The following is a 20799-nucleotide window of genomic DNA, read 5'->3' as shown; positions in this document are numbered from 1 at the left end:
TATGATAGTATATTTAAGTGATCCCAAAAGTTCTACCAGAGAACTACTAAAGCTAATAAACAACTTCAGCAAAGTGGCTGGGTATAAAATTAACTCAAATAAATCAGTAGCCTTCCTCTACACAGAAGAAAAACAAGCCGAGAAAGAAATTAGGAAAACAACACCCTTCATAATAGTCCCAAATAATATAAAGTACCTTGGTGTGACTTTAACCAAGCAAGTAAAAGATCTATACAATAAGAACTTCAAGACTCTGAAGAAAGAAATTGAAGAAGACCTCAGAAGATGGAAAGATCTCCCATGCTCATGGATTGGCAGGATTAATATAGTAAAAATGGCCATTTTACCAAAAGCGATCTACAGATTCAATGCAATCCCCATCAAAACACCAATCCAATTCTTCAAGAGTTAGACAGAACAATTTGCAAATTCACCTGGAATAAAAAAAAAAACCCAGGATAGCTAAAACTATCCTCAACAATAAAAGGACTTCCAGCAGAATCACTGTCCCTGAACTCAAGCATTATTACAGAGCAATAGTGATAAAAACTGAATGATATTGGTACAGAGACAGACAGATAGACCAATGGAATAGAATTGAAGACCCAGACACCTATGGTCACTTGATTTTTGACAAAGGAGCCAAAACCATCCAATGGAAAAAAGATAGCATTTTCAGCAAATGGTGCTGGTTCAACTGGAGGGCAACATGTAGAAGAATGCAGATCGATCCATGCTTATCACCCTGTACAAAGCTTAAGTCCAAGTAGATCAAGGACGTCCACATCAAACCAGATACACTCAAACTAATAGAAGAAAAAGTGGGGAAGCATCTCGAACACATGGGCACTGGAGAAAACTTCCTGAACAAAACACCAATGGCTTATGCTCTAAGATCAAGAATCGACAAACGGGATCTCATAAAACTGCAAAGCTTCTGTAAGGCAAAGGACACTGTGGTTAGAACAAAACGGCAACCAACAGATTGGGAAAAGATCTTTACCAATCCTACAACAGATAGAGGGCTTATATCCAAAATATACAAAGAACGCAAGAAGTTAGACCTCAGGGAGACAAATAACCCTATTAAAAAATGGGGTTCAGAGCTAAACAAAGAATTCACAGCTGAAGAATGCCGAATGGCTGAGAAACACCTAAAGAAATGTTCAACATCTTTAGTCATAAGGGAAATGCAAATCAAAACAACCCTGAGATTTCACCTCACACCAGTGAGAATGGCTAAGATTAAAAACTCAGGTGACAGCAAATGCTGGCAAGGATGTGGAGAAAGATGAACACTCCCCCATTGTTGGTGGGGTTGCAGACTGGTAGAACCATTCTGGAAATCAGTCTGGAGGTTCCTCAGAAAATTGGACATTGAACTGCCTGAGGACCCAGCTATACCTCTCTTGGGCATATACCCAAAAGATGCCCCAACATATAACAAAGACACATGCTCCACTATGTTCATCGCAGCCTTATTTATAATAGCCAGAAGCTGGAAAGAACCCAGATGCCCTTCAACAGAGGAATGGATACAGAAAATGTGGTACATCTACACAATGGAATATTACTCAGCTATCAAAAACAATGACTTTATGAAATTCATAGGCAAATGGAGGGAACTGGAAAATATCCTGAGTGAGGTAACCCAATCACAGAAAAACACAGATGGTATGCACTCATTGATAAGTGGCTATTAGCCCAAATGCTTGAATTACCCTAGATGCAGAGAACACATGAAACTCAAGACGGATGATCAAAATGTGAATGCTTCACTCCTTCTTTAAAAGGGGAACAAGAATACCCTTGGCAGGGAATAGGGAGACAAAGTTTAAAACAGAGGCAGAAGGAACACCCATTCAGAGCCTGCCCCACATGTGGCCCATACATATACAGCCACCCAATTAGACAAGATGGATGAAGTAAAGTAGTGCAGGCCAACAGGAACCGAATGTAGATCTCTCCTGAGAGACACAGCCAGAATACAGCAAATACATAGGCGAAGGCCAGCAGCAAACCACTGAACTGAGAATGGGAACCCCGTTGAAGGAATCAGAGAAAGGACTGGAAGAGCTTGAAAGGGCTCGAGACCCCATATGAACAACAATGCCAAGCAACCAGAGCTTCCAGGGACTAAGTCACTACCCAAAGACTATACATGGACTGACCCTGGGCTCCAACCTCATAGGTAGCAATGAATAGCCTAGTAAGAGCACCAGTGGAAGGGGAAGCCATTGGTCCTGCTAATACTGAACCCCTAGTGAATGTGGTTGTTGGGGGGAGGGTGGTAATGGGGGGAGGATGGGGAAGGGAACACCCATAAAGAAGGGGAGGGGAAGGGGTTAGGGGGATGTTGGCCTGGAAACCGGGAAAGGGAATAACATTCGAAATGTAAATAAGAAATGCTCAAGTTAATAAAGAAAAAACAAAAAAAAGGGAAAAAAAAGCAAGACTCTGATGGGGGTGATACTGTACCTTTGGTAGGTAAGCAAAAGCAAGTCTATGAATGAACGGTTATCCAACATGAGTTTGATAGTCTAATATCACTGCAGATTGCTCGGCTCTGTCTTTCGAACTGTTGAAAGCCAGCACCATCAAAGCTTGTTTTGGACTTATTAATTTCAATATGAGATTGTGTGATTAGGAAGGGTTTCTCAATTCTTCAAAGAGGCTAAGAGCAGACTATTAACTTGCTATATTATTATTGTAACCATATTTACCTTAAAACATTAGAAGATGGTGTTAGAAATAGTTCAATTTATGAGTAGATTTTGAGAAGTCATATTCTTTTCATGGACATTTAATTCTGTTCTAATATTAATTTCTCAGATTTCTTTTGTGCATCAAATACATTAAGATGCTTATCAGATCTACCAAAAATTTAGAGATGAGTTTTCTATTTAAAGATTTCAACATTGTTTTACAGAGTGGCATGCTGTAGATAGAATTGCACTGTTATTGGTTTAAAGCTGGACATTTGCAAATATTAAAAATTAAGGAGATGGCATGTGGTAGCCTATAAACATTCAGCTGTTCAATTTGGATTTAGCTGGTAAACCTCCCCTTTTCGCTAAAATGGGGAGACTCGTGGCTCAGAATTGATTTCTCTCTTTCTGGTTCACTGTTGATCATGCATATGAGGCTAACATGCTGTGCTGCTAGTTCCATGCCATTTATATGGGGTTGATTTGCCAAAGTTAAAGAGTATTTTGTGAGAATGTTCCATAAAGCTTTCCAAATGGCTGTATGCCCCACCTACAGGGCTCAAGTGTGGGTGGCTCAAGTGTTCTCACTTGTTATTCTTGAAAATTGTTTATTTCATTTTTCATAGTAGCCATGAGATAAATATCTCATTTTCATCTTGATTTGCATTTTCTTAATAGTGAAGTTGAACCTGGTTCATGTACCTGTTGGTTATTACTGTGTCTTCTTTGAGATGTCTATTTAATACCCTTGTTCATTTTCAAATTGGGTTATTTATTCTTCCATGGAGGTAGATGAATTGAATGGTGTCAGGCAACATCAGCTGAGAATTCTTGGAGAAAGAATAAAACTGGGATTTCTGGTTTACACAGCTTCCCACTGCCAGCCCTTGCTCTGTGTGTATTAGCACATATTCTCCTTGGATTCAGAGACAGCTCAATTACTCTTCAGTAATCTTGTTTATTCAAATGTGAAATAGATTGGTGTTACCTACAACCAAAGTGTCCTTAATTAAGATAAAGCTGTAATGGATAAACATATCATTCTCCTTCCTTATTAGGAGAGGTCTCTTGAGGACACAACAACCATCTCATATGAATTAACTAGAAATGACCCAGACACAGACTAAGCTGTAGAGGCAGTTGAGGCCTTTCAAATCACAATGGGTAAATGCTACCTTTCTCAGCTCTATAGAAACCTGGCTTAGCATCATACAGAACCGTAACAGGCTGTTCTTCCACCGCATAAAGGGAAAGGACGGTCATTGCCATTGAATACTTCCTTTTAAAGCATATTACACATGATGGCCTGTGTGAACTCTAGGATTTTTCTACTTCTTTCCAATCATCCCCAATCTAAGGGATTCCTCTTCATTATTCCTGTGCTGACTAGCTTTTTAAAACCTTCTGGCCTCTACAAAAATTTTTGGAGGTAATGATTAGGCTAAAGATGCCATGTGAACCCTAGGAAATTCAGGATTCCAGAAGAGAATGGTCCCAAGAAAATACCAGTCTTGGGTAGGAGGAAGATAGTAATGTGAGCCCATTCACAGAAGAGCTGTTTCATATTGCTAGGTGCTTTCTTAGCAATGAAGGTCATGATTCTCCCTCTATTTACACAAGCCCTTTAGGTGTGCAGGATAGATGCATCATGGTCTTATCTTTCCTTTGTACTTTTATTTGTATATCAGAATATGATCCCCACCATATGTGTACACCAACTTTAGAATCACCTCACACACTTCGCTTCTCTGCATAGATTTGTCTACATTTCTGTCATCAGCTTATTCACTCAGAATGAAATTTATGATATGTGGAGAAGCAAATATGTATTCATTGAGTTTCTGTTAAGTGGTAACTCAGTCGGTCATAATTTTGTCTCAGATTACTAGCCAATTAAATCATTAAATATTTTAGTACATAAAACAATATAACACATAAATAATTCAACTCATGCAAATCTCCTCCCAGTGGCTACTGCTTCCCCTTTCTGTCTTTTCTTGTTTCCCTCCCCTATGTGTTACCCACTGCCATCCTCAAACCAGCATAAAAAGCACTTGGTACAGCTGGAAATGTATTGGAAGAATGCTCACAGGTCGTCACTTCTACTTTTTTTCCTTATGTATGCATTTGAAAATTATTTTTAGGGCCCTTCATTTATCCTTGTGTTTGGTGTTACCTGTCCCAGCCAGCATTGAATTGATATTAGCTTGGATTTTTCACTGCCACTATTTTCACAGCAAACACTGAGTTAGTCAATATGTAAATTAATAAATATCTGATTTTATAACTATTACAAGGTAACATAGAATTCTTTCAAAGTACAGTATTCTTAACATTTTCTATTACAGGGCAGTAATTTATAAGCCTTATTTCCCTTGACAGATCTACCTAAGACTGAGTACTGAGAAGTCAAAAGCTACATTATATCTTTCAATAAGTAGTATCTTTTCCTTCAGGAACATCAGACTTCCCCATGCTCTGTCTGAACTTTGTAATTGCTTCGTTGGGTGTCCCTAACCAGATGACAGGGATAGCAGTGAATTCAATATTCATTGCAAAAAGAAAGCTTTTTCACTACTTGCCTTGAAGCCGGCTACATCTTAAATTTTGTGAGAGAATATGAGTAATCCCCAAACATTGATAGCTGTGGTACTGTGCTGGAGAATGTGGGGGAAAGTTTCACAAGATAATATGTCTTATGATTCTACTCAGAACTTCCTTTTTCTTCAAAATTCATATAAGAAGCCAACCTGTGATATAGAAGAGAGAGAAGGCTCAATTTTGGTCCTCCAAACCGTCTTATTCCCTCTTAATGAACTCTGAAATAGTGACAATTTTATCTACCCCTCTCAGAGAGAATGACATGTACTAGGGTCAATGCTATATATCAGCTCGAAGACCACAGTTCATTCCCTCGTATGTTGACTTTAATTCTGTGATGTTTGAAGCTTTGTGAATGGGAGCGTCTTTATACAGAATGATTGTACTTCAGGCTCAATTGGATTGTCTCCATTAAATGCCTCCAGTCAGGGCTCAGGGAACCTTGTGGAAGAGGAGGCAGAAAGAGTGTGTGAGCCAGAAAGGAGGAAGAAGCAAGGCCTCCAGAGCAAATGAGTAAAGCTCACATGAACTCGCAGAGACTGAGGCAGCAGGCACAGGGCCTGCACTGCTGTGCACCAGGGGGACTGCTGTGCACCAGGTCCCCCGAGTGTATATTCTGGCTTCCAGTTTAGAATCTTCATGGGATTCCTGAGCATGGCTGTGAGTGGTGCAGCTGCTTTGTTTGCCTGCTCTTGGACTATTTTTCTTCTGTTTGGTTTTTTGTTTGTTTGGTTGTTGGTTTTTGTTGTTGTCTTGGGGTTTCTTTGGTGTTTGTTTTTCTGTCTAATTCTGATGTTAGTTTTTGTTTTATCTTATATCATTCTATTAGTCTTTATTATCATCACTTAGAAGCCAGTTTGTTTTCTAAAGAGGCACAAGGAGTGCATCCAGCTGGGAAGGAAGGTAGGGAGGAAGTGAGAGAGGAACCCATACTCAGGATAAATTATGTGAGAAAAATATTTATTATTATTAATATTATTCTTATTGTTTAATTTTTTTTACAGTCCAGAGTCTCTCCCCCTTCCTGGTCCACCCTCTGATTATTCCACATCCCACACCACCCCCCACTTCCGTCTCCAAGAGAATGTTCCTATCCCATCCCTAACCCACCAGGTCTCCCCATTCCCTGGAGCCCCAAGTTATTTGAGGGTTAGCTCTGGCTGAGTCCAGACCTCGCAGTCCTCTGCTGTTTATGTGTTGGGGGACTCATATTAGCTGGTTTATGCTGCCTGTTTGGTGGCTTAGTGACTGAGAGATCCCAGGGGCCCAGGTTAATTGAGACTGCTGGTCCTCCTACAGGGTCGCCCTCTTCCTCAGCTTCCCCCAGCTTTTCCCTAATTCAACCACAGGGGTCACCGGCTTCTGTCCATTGGTTAGGTGTAAATATTTGTATCTGACTCTTTCAGCTGCTTGTTGGGTCTTTCAGAGGACAGTCATGATTGGTCCCTCTTTTGTAAGCACACCATAGCACTAGTAATAGTGTTAGTGTTAGTGTTAGTGTTAGTGTTAGTGTTAGTGTTAGTGTTAGTGTTAGCGTTAGCGTTAGTGTTAGTATCAGTGTCAGTGTCAGTGTTAGCTGAGATCCCCTGAGATAGATCACATGTTGAGCTTGTCACTGGACCTCCTTTTCCTCAGGTTCTCCTCCATTTTTTTTTCTTGCAATTCTTTCAGACAGGAACAATTTTGGGTCAGAGTTTTTGACTGTAGGATGGCAACTCCATCCCTCCACTGGATGCTCTGTCTTTCTACTGGAAGTGGACCTTCTTCCCACTGTAGGGCTTTTCATCTAAGGTCCCTCTCTTGAGTCCTGAGAGTCTTACCTCCCAGGTCTCTGGTACATTCTAGAAGGTGCCCCCATCTTCTACCTCCTGAGGTTGCCTGTTTCCATTCTTTCTGCTGACCCTCATGGCTTCAGTCCTGTTTCCTCCTCCCCAATACCTGATCATGTTCCCCTTGTCCCCTCTTCCCCTCCTCGTCACTTTTCCCACACAGGTCCTTCCCTCTGCCCCCTTCACCACCCTGTTTTCTAGACAGCGATGAGCTTTCTTAAAGGGAACCTTGAAGAAGACCATTAAAGGCATGAACATCGCCAACGGACAAGTGGATATAACTGATATTGTCTCTCATGAGTAATCATGCCAATATCACAAGACAAGCTATAGCTAGAGGTCTCAGATATCAAAATACCTGGTCATTTAATTGCAGTGAATCCGGCCATTTACAAAGAAATTGTGACCAAGCTACTAAAAGACTCAGAGCTCAAAATGGCTGGTACAGTAACTGTGTGAAATAGGGTACTTAGGTGCTTAGAAGGGAACAAGGGTTCTCCTCCAGAAAAGAAAGGTTTTCAGATGCACAGACAAACAAACCTCTTGTTCTATTCTCAAAAATTCAATGTTACAAAATAGCCACTGGGGTTTATATTCCTTTGCTTTCAGGGACAGTAGTGATATAAGAACAAAACAGGATAGGTTGTTGTATCTCCTTGTAGTAGAAAAAAGAAAGGTGGGTTATTCTATCTCCTTTTAGAATAAGAAAGCAACAAGTCTCACATATTTTATATTGGTATGTATTATTGTATATTGATGGAAATGTAAGGTTTTATTTGCTACAACATACTGTATTTATGTTTTAACTCTTGTTTAATGGATTATATAGATGCAACTCATTTTAAAATTTGATGTAAAGTTCTAGTCTGCCTGCAGAAAGCTGTTATTGTAATCTTTTAAGATAAGTAAGAAATCGGGGCTGGGGATTTAGCTCAGTGGTAGAGCGCTTACCTAGGAAGCACAAGGCCCTGGGTTCGGTCCCTAGCTCCGAAAAAAAGAACCAAAAAAAAAAAAAAGATAAGTAAGAAATCTAAGTTAATAGTTAGTCACCTAAAAAATTAAATTTGTAGTCATGTTAGGTACTAGTTAATTGCAAAAGTAAGCTTTATTTAGCCTCCTAGATATGGTTTCAAAGTTAAACAGAAAATAAATAGCTAGAAACAAGCAATGTTTGTCTATTCAGATAGACTTTAAATATGTGGTCTTCGAACCCTACATAGATTGGCAGAATATGGCATTTATGATGTTTTAATGACAAAAGGCTTTTCTGACAAAGACACATCAGCTCCTGGCAGAACCCAGTCTGCTTCAAAGAAAATGATGGGCACCAAAGAACCTCCACATGGAGTCTGCCTCAATTGTGGCAAAGACTGTTAATGGGGAAAAAAAACTGCCTTTACCTCAACTGCTGACAGCATGCTGTCCAGACTGCTGCCCTCCAAGTGCTGGGATTAAAGGCATTTGCTACCACTGTCCAGAATATATCTTAATAATCTCTTAATCTCAGTTACGATACCATTATTGTGCTTTTTTGAGTCAACACTGCAGAATGTTCTATTCATTCTGTAAAGTATTCTTGTCATGTTAATTGACTCAGTACTTTTCCCATTTTTATTCTAAATTCAGTGAAATTTCTCTTTTCAAAATCAACAATACAACAATAATAAAACAAATAAAATATTCTATCTGTGATTTCATGCATTTAATTATTTAATGAGTGAAGGCAAATCATCAAGGTCCTGTCTGTTACGTGGATGACATGGGTCCATTCAGGTTTCTATCCCAACATTTCAGAAAACAATGTTGGTATTCAGAATATCCCACAGCAGAACAAAGGAGATTTAAAGACTCAAGATGACTTCATTTGATGTGAAGAAAAAAAAATGAACATTTTAAATTAAAACATCACCATTAAAATAAAAATATATGACAGTAATAAATAATGCAAATAAGATGGCATTGCATAGTTTTAAATAAATATATAGCTCGATGCTTCTTTTAAAAGCTGCAGTATAAAAGAATTGATTTAGCATAGATAATCATTGCAAATGGCTTGTACAGCACATACTATTCATCCCTGACTGCAACAATGTTATTCTGAGATTACAAATTAATAGGTAACATCAAATCTGTGTTATTGAAATAAGGTATGGGTGACAAAATTAAGTCGCAGCTTTGGATACCAAGTAGATTTTGAATCATCGTCAATACTATTGACTATGTAGTGAAAAAGATTTGGCACTATCCTCTAGATAATTCCTTCATTGCTAATATCAACCTAATTAGAGGTAAATAAAAGCAAACTAAGGCAACTGAAAAATACTGGTGAGTAGCAAAGAATCATCAGTACAAATCACTACAATCAATCTGCATAAAAAACTTAATAATTAAGTTATATCAATTAAAGCACAAAAAAGGAATTATTAATAGAAACCATTTGAATAGTCTGATCAAAACATATAAATAATCCCTGCTGGGTGTATCACCTCTTAAATTATGACATAGCTTGCTGTACTAGAAAGAACATAGAGCTATAGTCACCAGTCATGAACATCGACATTTCCACCAAGCACCTATTTGGCCTGGGCAAAAAGATTCCCTTATTTCCATAAAGGCCACATTTTCTAAATTTGTACTGAGTTCAGTGACACCAACTCTACCTAGGGTGACTGAAATGATATCAACTGTGCCAAACCTTAAATTGCCATTCAAATTTTGACTTATTACTGTCCTTGAAGTAGGTAATAATCTTTCGGATGTTACCCTTGTCTGAAGCAGGAGATTTCTTGGTCAAAGGTACACAGGGTGTGGTGCGAGAACCATGACCACCAGTGTTATAAATCTACTACTTCCTTATGTGACAAGCAGTATGGAAGGAAGTCAACCTTACTTAGGTGTACAGTGGATTTTGAGGCCAATGAACTCATTATTCAATTATTGCTAGTCTTCTCTGTTGAAAATAAGTTCAATAGCCCTTTCCCATATAATATAGAAAAATAATCTCAAGGTCAGATAACTCAAATATGATGCCTTCCACAGAGGGACCAACGCAGAGAAATAGAAACTGGGTTTGAACAGTGTTTTTACTTATACCCCACCACTGAGTCCTGTGCTTGGGATTAGCATTTTGATATCTCAGGAGTAAATAAATGATAGCCAGGTCTACTAACATTGTTATTTCCAGAAAATGCGTTTGAAATGAAAGTCCAAAAAAATCCTGATAGGCCTAATATTTAGTGTCTTTTTATTTTTATTTGCAAATATGAACAATTTATTTTATGATACATTCTACCTTCATTATGTAAGAATTATCTTATTTTATTAATTGAGTTATTTTATTGAGTTTTTTATTACCCTAAAACTCACCAATAGCAATATACTCATACAAATCAGTGCCAAGATGCTTCATATGATATGTTTCCAGTATGTTGAGAATGTAACACAGATGCAAAGTGGTTAACCTAACCAGATGAAATTCCAGGTTTCATTCCTAACAAAAATTAAAAGAAAAGAAGGAAAAACAAGAAGAAAAGGAAAAGAGTTTGTAATTTTTACTGACATCATCTAAAGAAATGTTAATAACTTTGATACTAAAAGTAAATAACAAAGTCCTATCACTAAAGTAATTGAAGACCTGAAATAGACCTAAAAGAAATAGACAACGTTCAAAATTTGTAACTATTTATGCTTTAACTACAAAATAGCCTGACATTGTTTATAAGTAATATTGTAAGCAAAACATTATGTTAATTTAAAAACTAAATCCAGTGTTAATCATTCAATTGGGAAATTTTCTCAAAAATAAAAGTTGTGGTGACTCTTGTCAACTCTTCAGATTTCTATTTGTGGTCAACAAGTATACAGAGGACATGAGGACATGTGTGTGTGCTGATAAACTAGGAGTCTCAGGGACACAGTTCTGCTTCCAGAAAACCAATTCTATAGCTGAATGAACACCGTGCAGGTGAATGAAAACATCTTGGCAAGTGGTTTGAAAATTCCCAAAGCCCTTTTGTGAATATAATTATTTCACTTGGCTATTACAGAAAGCAGTTATCAGTAGGTTAATGATTAAGTTGAATAAAGAAATGTCATGATTCTGAAGAGTATTTATTGTTGAAGGAGTGGTAAATACCATATTATTTTATTTGTATGTGGCATTTAAAAACCACGGATAATGAAAGACAATAGAATGATGGTTTCTAAGGGCAGTAGGTATACACAGAGAATACAAAATTATAGTTACATAACAGAGGTAAGACTAAGAGACCTATCATATGAGGTGGCTGTAGCATACTGTATAAAAACAAAAGAAAATTAACAATGTCATCCACAAGCCTAAACACACACACACACACACACACACACACACACACACACACGCATGTACGCACACACGCATGCATAAAGTCAACCCGCTAAGAGTATACCTTTTTCCATAAAAGAGTAAAAACGATCTAGACTATTGACAGAATATAGCTGTAGAAACAATACAGCTGAAGGCATAACCTGTTGAGGATGGAAGGACCATTCCCATTAGTCACTGCACACAGTCTGTAGGAGAAAGATTTATTACCTTGACCACTGCACTTATAAATTACAATTTCATTGTGAAAACCCTAATATTTGTCTAGCACATTAACCAATTTTATAATGGGTAAACAAAATGATAATAAAACATTGAAATCACTGCAGTTACAATAAGGTCATTAAAGATATTGATAGTGTTCTGTAAAAAGTTGGAAAATATGATTAGAATGTTTCATTACAAAGAAATGTTAAATTATAATATAGGAATGTTTAGTGAGATTTAAAAATTAGACAACCCTAAAACTGTCAGAGCATCACAAAATGCCCCTTGAACATGTATAATAGTTAATGTTTTATGTATCATCTAAAAATAGTTTGAATTAAACGAAATTGAGGAATCCAAGAAACTGAAAGGTACCTGCCCCTAGAGACAGTGCAGATGTGACTGCTGGGTCACATGGACATCAATAGGTGGCAAGAAGGAGAGGCTACGTCTATGCTTAGCATTCTGACATGTAAACATCTGAGTGTTTAGTAGCCTAACATTCCCTGGGAAAAGCTAGCCTGAGATGATCACTAGTCCAGTACCAGAGTGCTAGGACAGGGAGATATCCTGAGATGACCACCAGTACAGTGTCAGGCAAGCCCAGATAGGCTCCCAGGATGGGGAGCAAGCCAGAGACTTGAAGAACTCCTGCCTGGAACCAGAGTCTTAGACAGATGCATCTCACAATGAGCCACTGGGATATGTCAGGCAAGGATTGAGCCCAAGTTGACCACCTGACTGGCACCATGGAGCCCCAAATAGGGAGCAACCCTGAAGTGACCACCAGTCTAGTGTTACACAGGCCTAGAGGGCAGATCATGCCAAAGAGGAGCCCTGCCCAGCACCAAAATGTACAAATAGGGCATAGCACTCCTGAGACCACTCTGAGATGACCCTCAGACACTCAGAGAAGCAGGATGCCACCAAGACTAGCAAGTAAATGGTGGAGAAATGAAAGAGAAACAAAAGACATGGACTCAATGAAGAGAGGTAAAACTGGAGACTCAAGAGTAGTGAAAACAGCCTGATGTGAGTAGCTCATGATTCCCATCTGTGATCACGGTGGCATTCTGGTCTATGCTGCCACCTGGGACCACATAGCTCACAGCAACAGGGGTCTGTTACCTGGTCTGTGCTGTCACCCAGAGACATGACAATGGATAGTGGCTATGCAGAACTGTCCCCTCCCACACCTAGGAATCCTGGGAGAACTGTCCCTGGGAGTGTACAAGCAGAAGAGATGACTCCACTCCTAGACAACTGCAATAAACTCTCGATTTTTGGCCCCACACTTTGGCAGGTGAGCCAACCCTAGGGATATGAGTCCGAGAGAACTGGCCCTGCCATTTGTCTGCCATGTGATGACACAGTTGAGGAAGGGATGCCCCCTGTCAACCTATGCCATGAATGGCAGACAGAAGAGCTAGTCCTGAGGTCATCAGAGTAGGAGAGCTGTCCCTGTCCCTCACCTGCTACAGCATTCAGGGAATCCTTCACCACACTGGGCAGCACAGTAGAACCAGCCTTGGACATAGGGGTTGCAAGTGACTCAGCCCAGAGGGCATGAGGGCCTCTTGACTGGTGGGTAGTGGCTCTGAGGAGGGAGAAACAGCATCTTCCCCTCCCTTCTCCATTGCCAGTTATGTCATATGGGAACGCTGGCTCCGATGTCATGAGAGTGGGAGAACCGGCCAGTTCCTCACCACCTGAAACACTCAGGAAAGCAGGTCCTGCACCTCAGCTGGGCAGCAGGGTAGAGGTGGCCCTGATTTGAGGGGTTGCTAGTGAACTGGCCACCAGAGCATGACAGCAGGAGATCCAGCAGGCTGGCCAGTTCAGATACCTCTTGGGCCCAGATTCAGGGCTTTGAATTTATCTACCTCAGCATCTACTCCATCGATGAACTACTGGAAGGCATGAAGGTGCTGGTTCCACAGATCTAAGCTACAAAATCTTCATGACACAGGGCAACTACAGGATACTGAGACAAGTCCTAGAAAGGTTGAGTACTGATAGGTAGCAAAAGCTAGAGGCCTCCTACCAGACTAAGGAGTCATTGGAATGAACATTTGCAAGCAAAGAAGTGTAGACAAATGAGTATACTGTGGGACCCACTACAGTTTCCACACAGAGATTTTTTTTCTTCCTTTTTGGGAGAACATTGTAATGGAATAGGGCAAATATGAGGAGGGGATAGGGAGACGATTGGGATTGGGGTGCATGGTATGAAATTGACAAAGAACCAATACAAAGGTTTTGTTTTTGTTTTTAAATCCTAAAAGGTAATGTCACTGTATTCATAGCATTTGAACCTGAAACAGTGCAGTGTCTATAATGAGTAAAAAAACCCACATCCCACGTGTTCTTGTTAAGCTCTGGTGAGAACTGAGGTTAATTACTGTTCCAAAGAATTAGAAAAGGACAATGAATCATGCTAAACGCTTGTGACAAATGCTACCAAGGCTCATATAAAAACAGTGTGAATAAAAATTAGAATCATCACATCGAAACAAGCATGGTGGATCCATGAAAATGTAAGCTATCAGACGGCTCTCCAACTCCACCATTGAATGCAATTAGTGTATTAGGGAGCAAGACATCAGCAACCCCATAGGCTTCACAGCAGCCAAGATATAAAATCAGTCTGCATCTATTAATGGGTGGTTGGAAAAAAGTTAAAAACTGAGGTAGATATCCATAGTAGAATGCTATTTATTATAAATTTCTGGTTGTCATGCACAACAGAGATGAACACGGATGACAGGCATAATCAAATATCCCATGATCTCATATCCAAATGTAATCTGAAACTGTCTGTTTCATGAAATTATTGAATAGAAAAGTGGTTCCTAAAGGAGGTAGGGAGAGGCCCTATAAGCACGCTTAAGTCCTCCTAAGCTATATTTGTGAATAGAGCTTCCTTAGAGAATTTGATTCTTATGTGTGTTATGCAAACATTCCAGGCCTTAGATTTTACCCTTATGTTTAAGCTGCAGCAGTGACATTCGTAAATCCTTCCAGAAGACCAGTGAAAACAATTAATGATAGCGAGGACTTTAACTCTGGAGAAGTGCAAGGAAGAAGAAATGGAGTAGTTACCAAGAAAAAGAAGAGAATTTATGGAGTAAAACCAGAAGAAACACAGTTTTGAATGAGATCTTGACTTAACTATCCATCTGAAAACTGGTTGAGTACAGAACTGGAGAGCATGTACTATGAAAACCTCTAACTGCCTTAGGCATCTACATCAGTGGAAGACAGCCCATTACTGCACTGAAAATCCTGACATGCCCAAGTCTCCCAAAATTATCTTACTCACTAATTCTATTGAGCAAAAACACAGAAATCATGTTGTAAAAGTTACTTTTATTTGCCAGATATACTTGTCCTCTCAGAAGCTGACTGTTGAATAAGCGCACACTCTAGTTCTTCCTGAACTCTGGCTGGCTGGTTCAGCTCAGAGTTCTGACTCAAACCTCCCTCCAGGCTAATGGAGTCAAATTGACTTCTCTCAGCTTCTGACTTAATTACTCTGCCTAGCAAAACTGATTCTAAACTCCACAAATTGACTCTTTGCAAAACCGAACTGCTCTGAACTGAACTCAACTGAACTCAACTGCGTTCAACGGAATGGTACCAAACTTCACTGAATGGTGCTCAACTCAAACTCCACTGCATTGCCTGAACTCAACTGAACTGCACCCACTGAACTGCCCTGTGAATTGTTGTCTCTATGCAGGTGAAGACAGGCACAAGATAAGGCAAGGCCTGCGATTGGGCAGTGAAAAAAATAAGGTGGGGATAGAGTTTTGGAGAGAGGAAAGAGATGACGAGGGAAGAGGAAAAACCAAGATGGAGGAGGCGAAGGATGACTCTGAACTGTGTGACCTTATTCAAGTAGTTATGAATATTTCATAAGGGATAGATTTTTATAGGACAATTTGTCTTACATAGGTAGGCAGTTTATATTAATATTAATTGATTCAGAGTTTCTTGTATGGATGTTTTGTGGGGTGAGAATTTACTGATATAAGTCTGATTGATAAATTACAAGCATATTGAGTTTTGATTTTAATGAGTTACTAGGAGTTGTGACTATAACCCCAGAGGGTAGATGCAGTGAGTCGAAAGAGGGCAGCTGCTGCAGGGCCCAGAGAATAGCCAGCGACAGCTTGGGATGGAAATTGGAAACTTAGTGAGTCGGATTGAGACACTTTGTTGATTCAGATAAAAATACCCTGCAGATGTCATGTGGCCCACCGGAGCTGGCAAGAGCATGGGCTGGTAGATTCTTTTTTAAATATTTACCACTACACTGCTCTCCCTTCATGACTCACTCTGTGATGCTCTTAAGTAGTCTCTCTTTCCTGTTTCTTTTCCTGAGAGTTGGGCATATCCTATATCTGACTCATTCTGCCAAATCTTTCTCTGATTTGTCACTTTGTCTGCCCCTCAATTAGACATCACTTTCAAACATGGCTGCTTCCTTCTACAAACTAAAGGTACCTTCACCGTTTAGTATAAAAATGTGTATTAAGGGAGTTGTCTGCATTCCAGACACAGGGATTGAAGATGTGTGTCATTCTAGCCAGATCACCTAGAAGAGCAGCCATGTTGCTGGATTAAAAATTTTTATGCAGGTCAGAACAGTATCATTTCACACAAAATTGCTGTCTGTTCTTTGCTATTTTAAACTTCACTAATTCAATGTATCAAACATATCAAATCTGTATATGAATTTCATAAAATAAAACATAGGTTTAGGGGCAAGTTTGCTTGGTTTCCACATATGTCTTCCACTTGTAGCAGGGTTTTTTTCTTACATCTACCACCTTCCGGGATTATTCAAAGACTGTTGGTAAAGGATGTGACATTTTGGTTGTCTTTGACTTTCCATCGAGCTAGTCCTGGTTATATGTACAACTTCCTCATCCTTTCTAACACTTTTTTGAGGGAAAATGATGTATGTAAGGTGTTAAGACTGTCAGTAAACATCCAAAGAATAACACGGAATGCCCTCGATTATTTCCTCATTTGTAAGTAGAGAACATCTCGCTGTAATGAACAGATAAGGCATTTCCTCTACTTCCATCCTCTCTGAGATTTGTCATTTTGTCAGGGAGGAGAAGGAAGGATGCTCAGTCCTACTTTGTCATCCTTAGCAGCCTAAAAGAAATTTCCTTAATCTTTTAAAGACCTTGACTAAGGTCAAAACAGAATTCATACCTTCCGCACTCAAAAGTATTCGAGGATTAACCAATTTGAAGCAGAATTAGGGTTAAACAAAAATCTTTTCATGTTAGTGTGACTCTTAAAAGAGAAAAGAGACACTCAGAAAAAGGCCACACACCTCAGAGCATTGATACGGACTTCTCTAAGCAAACCGCACACTCTTAGTTGCCTTTACTATAATCATTTATAGAATTTTGGCAGTTTTGAAGATATTTTCTTCAAAGGGTTGCTAAGGAATCTAAATGAAGACAATGCAGGAATGTTGAAAGGTAGGACAGCTTCCCTACAAAGTTGATAGTCTAGGGGGAGTGTCCTCAAAAATATTAAAGAAAAGGAATGCAGCCTGCCAAAGGCTATGTATACTCAGGTCTTAAGCCAGGTTCACCAATGTTCTTACAACAAGAGCAACAACAACAAAAAATCCTTAAAAAAAAAAACAAAAAGGAGAGCTATTTCCACAGCAGCAGCCTTATAGTACTGTTGACAGCTCTGGCCTTTTTACTTCTCAGGGGATCAATCTGAATGCAGGGAGAGGGGTTCTTACCCTCTATCTTTTTACTTCATGTTGTCTATCCATCTCACCTCATTGCAGAAATGAGTTCAATGAGGAAAATTGACATTTAACAAAGAGGTACTTTGTACTAATAAAAAACATTCTTATATTCAGGTAAAAATAGTAAAAAAAAAAGTGGGAAAAGAGTATATCCATAAAAGTTGGGACTCATTGGAGTGGCAAATTTCATAAGCTCTATATTATTGGGTAAAATGTCATAGGATGATGGATGTCTATAGTTCCTCATTGGAAAAAAAATCATTTGATATTGTTTCCTAGAGGAACTAGCCTAATGGTTTGCTGTTGTTATAATTTTAGAATTGCTTTCTTCCCTTCTTGTCTCAATTTTTTTAGAATGAGCATATTTTACATAGTATTATATAGCGAGAATGAATGAATTGCATAATATAATATATCTAACATAGTGCATAGTACAGGGTAAAGAGTCATTTTCCTAATAACTCACATAATTCAATGTTCTCAGATCAAGGATAGTATCTCACATTAAATCTTGTACATGCATTGGATACAGAGAAGCTCATGATTTCACAGTGATTCATTACAGCCATTCTGGTTTCATGTAAAGCTCCAAAAATAGAAATCGCTTAAATGTGTATACAAATAAAGATTCTGAAATTAAATGTGAATTCATCGTGAAATTGTTCTTATCACTTATTAGGCCTAACATCAAGTGTACTTGTGTGGAAATGTGTAGAATTAGATTGAATTAGAACACTAAACATTAAAGTTTTCCCCAGCTTTGCATAGAGTACATTTTCAAAGATACTTTTAGTAGTGATTTCAGACACAACCAGAAATTTCTCTTGCAAGTGAAAGAAACATGGCTGATATCTGTCATTACAATTTTCCTGGGAGCTTAATAGTTACTGTAGGAAATTAGTTCATCTCAGGTCTTGATTTACAAAGACCTTTTTGTTTGATGTTGGAGAAGTTCAGTCATCTACTTCAGAGAGGTGCAGATACATTTGAGTGTCAGGAATCAACCACTACTTATGTATTTCTAAGTCTCTATGGTCTTTGACTCATCTTTATTAACTCCAAATTTCCTGTGAACAATAATGGACTTCGGAAAGATATTAGTGTCATACCTAGGTGGCCTTGAGTGTAATAGTAAGCTGATGGATTCTCAGAAGTGCAGTCACTTCCCCAAATTCTCAGCACTCTTGTGATTTCTTTTAAGAAGTTTCTATTTCTCATTAAAATCCAGCCTCATTTGTCTATTTATGAGCTTTAATGAAGTTGTTTTAGAATATACAACTAAGAACCATAACGAAAGAAAAACAATTATAGACTATTTTTTCAATCAATTTTGGAAGACCTCAATGTGAAAAGCTACTTATAAATTAAACGGTGTACGCCAAGTACCCTTACATGAATGCTTTTCTGTCTGTCTCAAAGCTAAGACTAGTGAAATAGATGAAAAAAATCTCCAGTTCAAAGAAAGGGTCAGCAACTCAACTCTATGGGTCACAAATAGCTAACCACATGGTCTTATGAATAAAATTTCATTAAAATACAGACACTTTTTTTTGCCTCATAACCTTCCTTTTCAAAAGGCAGTAATGTATATTTGCAGAGAGCTAGATGGCCCACAATCTTAAAATAGTTATTATCTGGCCATTTACGGAAAGTTGACCCATCCTTAGATCAGAAAACTGCTTTTAATTAAGAAATGCATTTGGAGAGCTTAGTGTTACCTCCAGAGAGAGAGGTTCATACCTCAGAGAATTTTCTCTTCCAACTGTGTTACAAATAATAATAGAAATGTTTTGACTAAGAATGAGGAAAACTTTTTCTGTATTTAATTTCTAGTTTTAAATAAAATAAAATTATAATTACAACAGCATATCCATTAAAATGACAATTTAGCCAAAATCTCACTTTAAAAATCATTGATTGTGGCAGCAGCTCTCTGCCCCCAGACCCTGTGAGAGAGAGACCCAACCGCCTGGTCAGGTGGGCACTCCTGAGGCTGCAGAGCGGAAGAGACCACCAACACTGCTCACCCCTGCCCACATCCCTGGCCCAAGAGGAAACTGTATAAGGCCTCTGGGCTCCCGTAGGGGAGGGCCCAGGAGCGGCAGGACCCCTGCCTGAGACACCGCCGGAACCTGAGGGAAACAGACCGGATAAACAGTTCTCTGCACCCAAATCCCATGGGAGGGAGAGCTGAACCTTCAGAGAGGCAGACAAGCCTGGGAAACCAGAAGAGACTGCTCTCTGCACACACATCTCGGACGCCAGAGGAAAAAGCCAAAGACCATCTGGAACCCTGGTGCACTGAAGCTCCCGGAAACGGCGGCACAGGTCTTCCTGGTTGCTGCCGCTGCAGAGAGCCCGTGGGCAGCACCCCATGAGCGAACTTGAGCCCCGGGACCACAGGTAAGACCAACTTTTCTGATGCAAGAAAGCTGCCTGGTGAGCTTGGGACACACGGAAGCAGAATTCCTCTAGGACCGGGCATGTTCTGTGTTTACAGGAAGTCCCACACCCGCGGATCCCGGCCCGCAGCAGCTCTCTGCCCCCAGACCCTGTGAGAGAGAGACCCAACGGCCTGGTCAGGTGGGCACTCCTGAGGCTGCAGAGAGGAAGAGACCACCAACACTGCTCACCCCTGCCCACATCCCTGGCCCAAGAGGAAACTGTATAAGGCCTCTGGGCTCCCGTGGGGGAGGGCCCAGGAGCAGCAGGACCCCTGCCTGAGACACCTCCGGAACCTGAAGGAACAGACCGGATAAACAGTTCTCTGCACCCAAATCCCGTGGGAGGGAGAGCTGAACCTTCAGAGAGGCAGACAAACCTGGGAAACCAGAAGAGACTGCTCTCTGCACACACATCTCGGACGCCAGAGTAAAAAGCCAAAGACCATCTGGAACCCTGGTGCACTGAAGCTCCCGGAAACGGCGGCACAGGTCTTCCTGGTTGCTGCCGCTGCAGAGAGCCCGTGGGCAGCACCCCACGAGCGAACTTGAGCCTCGGGACCACAGGTAAGACCAACTTTTCTGCTGCAAGTGACCTGCCTGGTGAACTCAAGACACAGGCCCACAGGAACAGCTGAAGACCTGTAGAGAGGAAAAACTACACGCCGGAAAGCAGAACACTCTGTCCCCATAACTGACTGAAAGAGAGGAAAACAGGTCTACAGCACTCCTGACACACAGGCTTATAGGACAGTCTAGCCACTGTCAGAAATAGCAGAACAAAGTAACACTAGAGATAATCTGATGGCGAGAGGCAAGCGCAGGAACCCAAGCAACAGAAACCAAGACTAGATGGCAC

General features: G+C 39.9%; 1 non-coding gene across 1 annotated transcript; it reads left to right on the top strand.

Moving 5' to 3' along the window:
* The first annotated feature begins 12085 nt into the window (after positions 1–12085).
* On the top strand, positions 12086–12215 carry LOC120094498 (small nucleolar RNA SNORA17). The gene has a single exon (XR_015628338.1). It is a non-coding gene; the product is annotated as a small nucleolar RNA SNORA17 (small nucleolar RNA).
* The last annotated feature ends 8584 nt before the right edge of the window (positions 12216–20799 follow it).

This window comes from Rattus norvegicus, chromosome 8 (assembly GCF_021556685.1).
Source record: "Rattus norvegicus strain SHRSP/BbbUtx chromosome 8, alternate assembly SHRSP_T2T, whole genome shotgun sequence".
Taxonomy (NCBI): domain Eukaryota; kingdom Metazoa; phylum Chordata; class Mammalia; order Rodentia; family Muridae; genus Rattus; species Rattus norvegicus.
Note: the sequence above shows the minus strand (reverse complement) of the source record. Positions and strands in the feature narration are given on the sequence as shown.